Here is a 7,290-nt window from a genome sequence, read left to right as displayed (position 1 = left end):
AATAATACCCAAAGGCAGTAGAAACAAGGGACAGGAGGACTGATCCATGGCAAGAAGCTTGCCACCAACGGGAGGGGGAGTGCAGTTAGGACCATGAAAGGACCACTGTGACAATGATAGTTGGAAATGATCACAAAAGCTGAGTGCTGAAAGAGTAAAGTGATATGCATAATACTCTTTCAGTAATAGTAAACCACATTGCATAAAAGGAAAATGAGGGAGACAAAGAGGGAGGGAGGGAGGTAGAGAGAGAGAATGAGAGAGAGAGAGCGAGAGAGAGAGAGGAGGAGGAGGAAGAAGAAAAGAGAAAAGAAGAAAAGTGTCTGCCATAGAGACAGGCTGTGAGGGCAGGGCAGGGGAAGGGAACAGATAAGCATGTGACATGCCCAGTGCCTTTTTGGGGAGGCCTACCCAGAAATCCTTAGGGAGTTTAGGGCCCACTCCAGAAATGCTTGACCAATCATCCAGAGAAGCTCCGGGGTACAGCTGGCAGTGCTCAGGAGGCACAGGGGTTCATCGTGTGCATTCCTACCCTGTGCCAGATCTCCTGCACATATTGTTCATTTGGGTTTTTTTTTTGTTTGTTTGCATGTTTGGGGACCATGCAGTGCCAGGGATCCAACCTGGGCATCTTGCATGAAAAGCCTGTGTTCAGCCCTTTCAACTCTCCAGCCCCAAGACAAATTGAAGTATCATCATGGAAATTTCGGGAAAAAAAAAAAGTCAGCTTGTCAGTCTGGCATCTTGGCAATTGGGGGTCAAATCTACAGCCTGACAATGAAACATTAGAAAACACTCAAGTAAGGCTATAATAGGTTAATTGTCAGCTGTGTGGCATCTTTTTTACTGGGAAACATTTTAACCTAATTATAGCTCACTTTCTGTGGGGGACCATATCTATGCGTATGGGGAACAGCGTGGAAAGAGGAAGAGTGAGCTTGAATGCTATAGTAATTATACTAAGGGACACAATCATTAACACCCATTTGGAAACTGCTACCTATTAACTGGAGTTTCTGCCAGTGAATCAGACCCGTCCTTCAGGAACTTGAAGACTGTAATGAGTGTAGGTAAAAGTGTGAGCATTAAAACGGACTAAGTGTCAGTGAGAAATTATCAAGAGATAATAAAATGCCCGTGGGAAAATGCCTGACCAGAAACCCAGGTCCTGGGGTCACTTCCCAGGCTCACAGGCCCCTCCCTCCACTAGGCTCCGCCCACGAGCCTGGGTGGGATGGAGGGGAAGTAACTTCTTTCAGAATTCGAATCCCTAGGCCTGGAGGAAGCAAATCTTGCAGAAAAGACATTGATCAAACATGTACATTTGTGCAAAGGTGATGGACTTTGCAGAAAACACTCCTAAAATAAAACAGTCTTGGGGCTGGAGCGATAGCACAGCGGGTAGGGCATTTGCCTTGCACGCGGCCGACCTGGGTTCAATTCCCAGCATCCCATATGTCCCCTGCCCCCCCCCCTCCAGCACCGCCAGGAGTAATTCCTGAGTGCATGAGCCAGGAGTAACCTCTGTGCATCACCAGGTGTGACCCCACCCCCCCAAAAAAAACAGTCTTCTTGGGACTGGAGAGAGAGTACAGCACATAAAGTGCTCGCTTTGCAAGTGGCCAACTAGGTCCCATCCCCAGCACCACATATGACTCCTAACAGGGCTCAGTGATCCCTGACTTAAGAGCCAAGAGTAAGCCCTGAACAGCTCTGGGTGTGACCCTCCCCACTCTTCCCCCCAAAATAAAAGCATTTCACTGCAACCACAATTGAGCTGGGGCTCCGTCCTTTGAAGCAGAGCTGCTTGTCCTTTGTGAAACACCACTGGGGCAAAACAGGAACAGAGGTTGGGGACATCTATAGTGTATCGCTGTGGGTGGAAACTGGAAATCTTAGTCTTGGAACTTGGGGGTTTACTTCTTCAGGGCCCATGGCTTCATTTCTCCCTATCAAACCTTCAAATACATCCTTGGAGGTTAGAGCCTGGCCCCCTGGCCCTTCTTCCTCAGTGCACTCCCAATTCCCTCTTGGCAGCCTTCTTTCTCTTCTTCCCTGTGAATAGAACCCCCCCGCCCCCACACCCGACCCCACCAGCAATCAGCTCCTTTCTGCAGGAGAGGAGTCTTCTCTTCTGTCCTCTCTCGGGGCCGTGTCCCTGGGCTCTGGAGTCCTTATAGGCAATGCATGAGAGACAGGGCAGTTCAAGGGGACAACGCCCAGGGAATACCCTCTTGAACGCAGGCTGTGCACATCCTTCCTGGTCTCTCTCCCAGAAGAAGGCAAGCATCTGTTAGTTTGTTCGGCAAACATGGATTGGCCGCAGGTATCCTGAAATCCAGAGTTGACCTGGCCGTGGTGACTTTTGACTCGGGAAGGAGATCATCTGGTTTCTGCCAGGCTGGGGAGGGGCAGAGGAAATGCAAGCTGAGGGCAGAAGCTAAAAAGGAAGAACAGTGCACCCCCAAAATCAATGCACCTCCAAACGTGGGAGATCAGCAAGGGAGGATGGAGTGAGGTGCAAAACAGTCCATGAACTCTGGGGACCCCTGCATGCTCACCCCATTTCTTTCTAGGGATGTCTGCTTCACAGTGCCCCCCTTCTTGTTTTAAATTTTAAATATTTTGTTTGTTTGTTTGGAGGCCCTATCTGCTTGTGCTCAGACCTTACTCCTGCCTTTACACTCAATGATCACTCCTGGCAGGTTCAGGGGGCCATATGGGATACCGGGGGTAGAACTTAGGTCAGCCCCATGTTAGGCAAGTGCCCTATCCCCTGTCTGATTGCCCCAGTCAGCCTTCCAACCCCATTTTTATAACCCTGAGTCTGCAGCATGCAAGCAAACACCGTAATCTTGTGCTGCTTCTCTGCACTGTATTTTTGCTGGGAGGTCCCTGGGTGTTTTCATGGAGGGAGAAAACTCCAGGAAATTCCTCCAGAGGAACTAGAAGTTGATCATGTGTGTGTTGGGTGGGGGGCCCAGAAAAAGACCCCCACTCTTACCCTTGTCCAGGAGTTCCTGACCATCTAACTGCCAACTACTGAAATAAATGCCCAGCAGAAGGAAGAGTTTTCAGGACATCACGGTGGGGGGAGAGCAGAGTGAGGAGACCTCTTGCCCCTTGAGAAGAGAGCCTAGGGAGAAACGACAACCTCCAGCACCTCCAGGTCACAGGACTAGCCTCTCTGTGCCCCTGGGAAAATATAATTTCATGGTTTAACCCCACCACCACCCATCCTAGTAGCTTGTCAGGGGCAGAAACCAGAGCCCAGACTGTTTGAGGTCCCTGCAGTCTCCTGCTGGCGCGGAGAGGGGATGGAGTGCGTGTGTTGAAACAGAGGTCCTCACACCGGAAACGTTTCTCAACGTTTGATCATTGGCTCCAATCTCTAGAACTTTAAACCTGCCAGTCTGGAGAGAAGCACCAGGATCTGCTTCTCTAACCAGCTCTGCAGTTGCTGGTCCAGAAATCAGAGGTTAGAAATTGCAGCTGATGGCCCATGGGTGGCCCACGGGGAGAGGGATGCCTTGTAGGCATGAGGCTGTGAGTTTGATTCCTGATGCCTGCCTGGATGTCGAGGGTTATCTCTGCCAGAATGACAGTAAATTGTTCCATTCACTCTTCTTTCTCTGTATATTTTTTCCTTTGTCTTTTGGGCCACACCTAGCTATGTGCAGGGTTTACTCTCAGGGGTCATTCTTGGAGGTATGTACTCAGGAGACCATATGCAGTGTCGGGAATCTAAATCTGGGTTGGCTGCATGCAAGGTAAGTGCTTTTCCCTTTGTACTATTGCTCTGATTCCTACCCTTATTTTTATTGTATCTTTTTTTGAAGCCTTTTTTTTACGGGGGGGCAGGGGAGGATAACATCCTTCAATGTTCAGGGACTACTCCTGACTCAGGGGTCACTCCTGGCGATGTTCAGGGGACCATGTGTGGTGTGAGGGATCCAACCAGAATTAGCTGTAGGCAAAGCAAGAACTTTAACTCCCTGTATGATTTCTTTGGCCAGTCTCTTGTTTTTCTTTGGATAGTTTCCCATTTCATGCTTCACATCACATGTCTTCATCTTCCTCCCTCCTGTCACCAGTTTTATGGCATTTTGTCACTGCTTAGCATTTCTCTTGGGCAGACTGGAGGATATTGAAACTATATTAAGTGTTATCATTTACTAAATTTTTGATTGGCACCAGAGGAAATGAATGCTGCTGGCTTGTTTCAATTTCCATTGCAATAATCTGACTTTTATCCACAAAACCATCACTTCTATCATTAAGCGAACTGAGGGGACCAGAGCCAGATCCGGTGGATTATCTGATGGGTTTGGACCTGGGAAAGGAAATAGAGATCTTGGATATATTTGGTAAAACTTGATGTTTTAAGATGTAATTAAAAAACAAAACCCTGCTTTCTTTGGCTTCCCTTTCTCATAAGACAGGCAGTTCTTTGTGCCTTGAAAGACACAGAGACCACAGAAAGTCATTTGAAATACCCAGAAATGACTTTAATCTTGGTCAGTTTCAAACACAGATCTCCACAGCAAACAATTTATAATTTTCTGAAGAATCCTTATAATACAGAGCCTGTTCAGAAGACGCTGATTTCAAAACTGCTGTACACAGTGCATAATTAAGAGAAGAAGAGACATTTTGAGGTAACTTCAGGAAAAGGAAGGGGCCAGAAGGAGTGAAGAACTGGAGTATTTGCTTTGTGTGTGGGAACCCCGGATTCAATCTCTGGCACCACTGGGTCCCCAATCACTATTGTCTGTGCTTCCAACACCCAGAATAAGAGTTTAAAAGAAAAAGGAGGAATATTTAACAGGAAATGAAAGACTATCCAAGTAGAAAGCATGAGGCAAGCTCTAAATCCAAATACACAAAGATCCAAATACCAAAAAATCCAGTGCACAAGAGTGTATCAGACTAAATCCCAGGCAGGGAGTTTCCACTCATCTTTCATCAGTGAGTTAGGTTTGACGAGTCACCCTCAACTTTCATTCTTACAGAACAACAAAAATTCCCATCATTAGCTGGTGAGGGCAAAGCATGCCCAGCTACGAGTGATGGGAATGATTGTTGTTCTAGGAGAATAAAAACTGATGGTGACTTTTTAGCACTCTCTTTTTTTTCTTTTTCCTTTGGGGGGGGAATTGTTGGTGGGGATGGGAGGTGGTGGACACACCTAGAAGTGCTCAGGGCTTATGAGCTAGAGTAAGACCATTTATAACCATTTAATACCAATCCAAACAGTCTGATAATCTAGGTACTTTGTAACATAGATGAAGCCACTCAATCACTGGATTTTATTTTACACTCTCTGTGCTTGTGTAAACACAAATCAGTGGAATAAGTCATTTGCCACCCACTTTCTTTTAAGGATTTATTAGCACTCTTTGGCCCCATTCTTCATAATTTTCATTGAATTTCTGGCCCTTGCGACCAATTTCCTATGTTCAATTCCTTCTGTTTTGAGTGGATTCTGTTTCCCAATTGGATCTTGAGTGATATGGTGTGTAAGAGTCATCTATTGAATCAAACATTCCTTAGATTTGATATAGAATCCCTACCCTTATCATAAAAATAATAAGAATTTATAGCATAAGCTTTTTTTAAGAACCAGGTAAAAGTACTTAGTATGTAACTAAGTAGAAGATAACTGTAACTTTAGCTTCCAGTTTTCCCTGGAAACAGCTATGCCACATTCCTCTGGAGTGTCTGCACACAGCCCATAGCTTTCTCTTTTTTTGTTTTTTGTTTTTGTTTTTGGATCACATCTGGTGATGCACAGGGGTTACTCTTGGCTCATTCACTCAGGAACCATTCCTGGCGGTGCTCGGGGAACCATATGGGATGCTGGGATTCGAACCCGGGTCGGCCGCATGCAAGGCAAACACCTTCCCGCTGTGCTATTGCTCCAGCCCCACAGACCATAGCTTTCTTGGTCTAAACACTTGATGCTTCTACTGAAAGTTTAAGAGCCATCTGGTCAACCCCAGAGAACTGGACAGGACTTTCTCCCAATGCCACCTCTGGAACCTTGCCCCGAGGAGACACTGCTTCTTCTCTCATGCTTCCCAGGCCCTGCATGGTAGCAGCTTTCTCTGTTTACCTCAGCACTGTAGACTCCAACATTTCCCATAATATCAATTTTCTGCATTATACGTATCATCAATATCCTGCATTATAGTCCCTCAAGTTGAAATAACTGATATGATCCTATTACTCCCAGTCCAGATGGATATATTGGTTCTTCTCCCTTAATTCCAGCAAATCTCCCATTGATCCTAAACATCTGGCCCTTTCAGCCCATTGATTTCTATATTTATTTCAATTTCCTATTTATCAGCCATTATTAATATCAGTTCTCCTCATTGCCATTTTTGCTCTTTGAAAAAATAAGGTCAGGGGCCAGAACAATATACAACAGGTGGGGCATTTGCCTTGCCCGTGGCCGACCTTGGTTTCATCCCCAGAATCCCATATATTTCCTCAAGCACCACTAGGAATAGTTCATGGTTCTTCGCCAGGAGTAACCCCTCAGCATCTCTGGGTGTGGCTCAGAAAACAAAAACAAACAGGCAAAAAGGAGCAAATGTGAAAAAACCAGTCAGATAACTGGCATGGCCAGAGAGAGTGTGCATTGTGTTCAGCTACGCTTTGTCTCTGAGTGTGATTCCGCAGCCCTAATTACGGTCTGCTGAGAACCACCAGAACCAACTCCTGAGTTTGGAGCTGGCTGGGAGTACTTCCAGATGTGGCCCCCCAAATAAACAAACCAAATTGTTTCACAAATACTGTGACAGGTGCCTGGAGGCAGCACAGGAGTTAGAGCACACGGCACATGAACCCAACTCAGGTTTGATTCCCTCTGCCACCTGGTCCCTGAGCATGACCAAGTGCATCCCTGGAGGCCCCCAGCACTGTGGGTGTGGCCCGGGGAAGCCTCAGCACTACAGAGGCCAAGCAGCAGCCCCTGCTCAGGCCCTTGCATCAAACCTCCAGTCTGGTGGGCCTAGAATCACAGAGCATCCCCTCCCCCAGGAAAGCGAACACTGTTTACACAGCTAGAAGGGCTGCTGAAATGGGACTTTATGGCCGGCAGTGACCCCGTGGTGCTCTGAAAGAATCGTCACCCTCTGATTCATAAAGATACACTTAGAGAACACGGGAACCGAGAGATAGGTGCACGCTGAACAACTTGGTGCTGAGAGCCTACTGTGTTTGCTTCTGCACTAAGGAAACAAAGAGCTGCTGGCTGGCTCCCAGAACTAGCGATGAGAGTAC

The sequence above is a fragment of the Sorex araneus genome, chromosome 2 (genome assembly GCF_027595985.1).
Source record: "Sorex araneus isolate mSorAra2 chromosome 2, mSorAra2.pri, whole genome shotgun sequence".
Lineage (NCBI taxonomy): Eukaryota > Metazoa > Chordata > Mammalia > Eulipotyphla > Soricidae > Sorex > Sorex araneus.
This window is presented reverse-complemented; position numbering follows the sequence as displayed.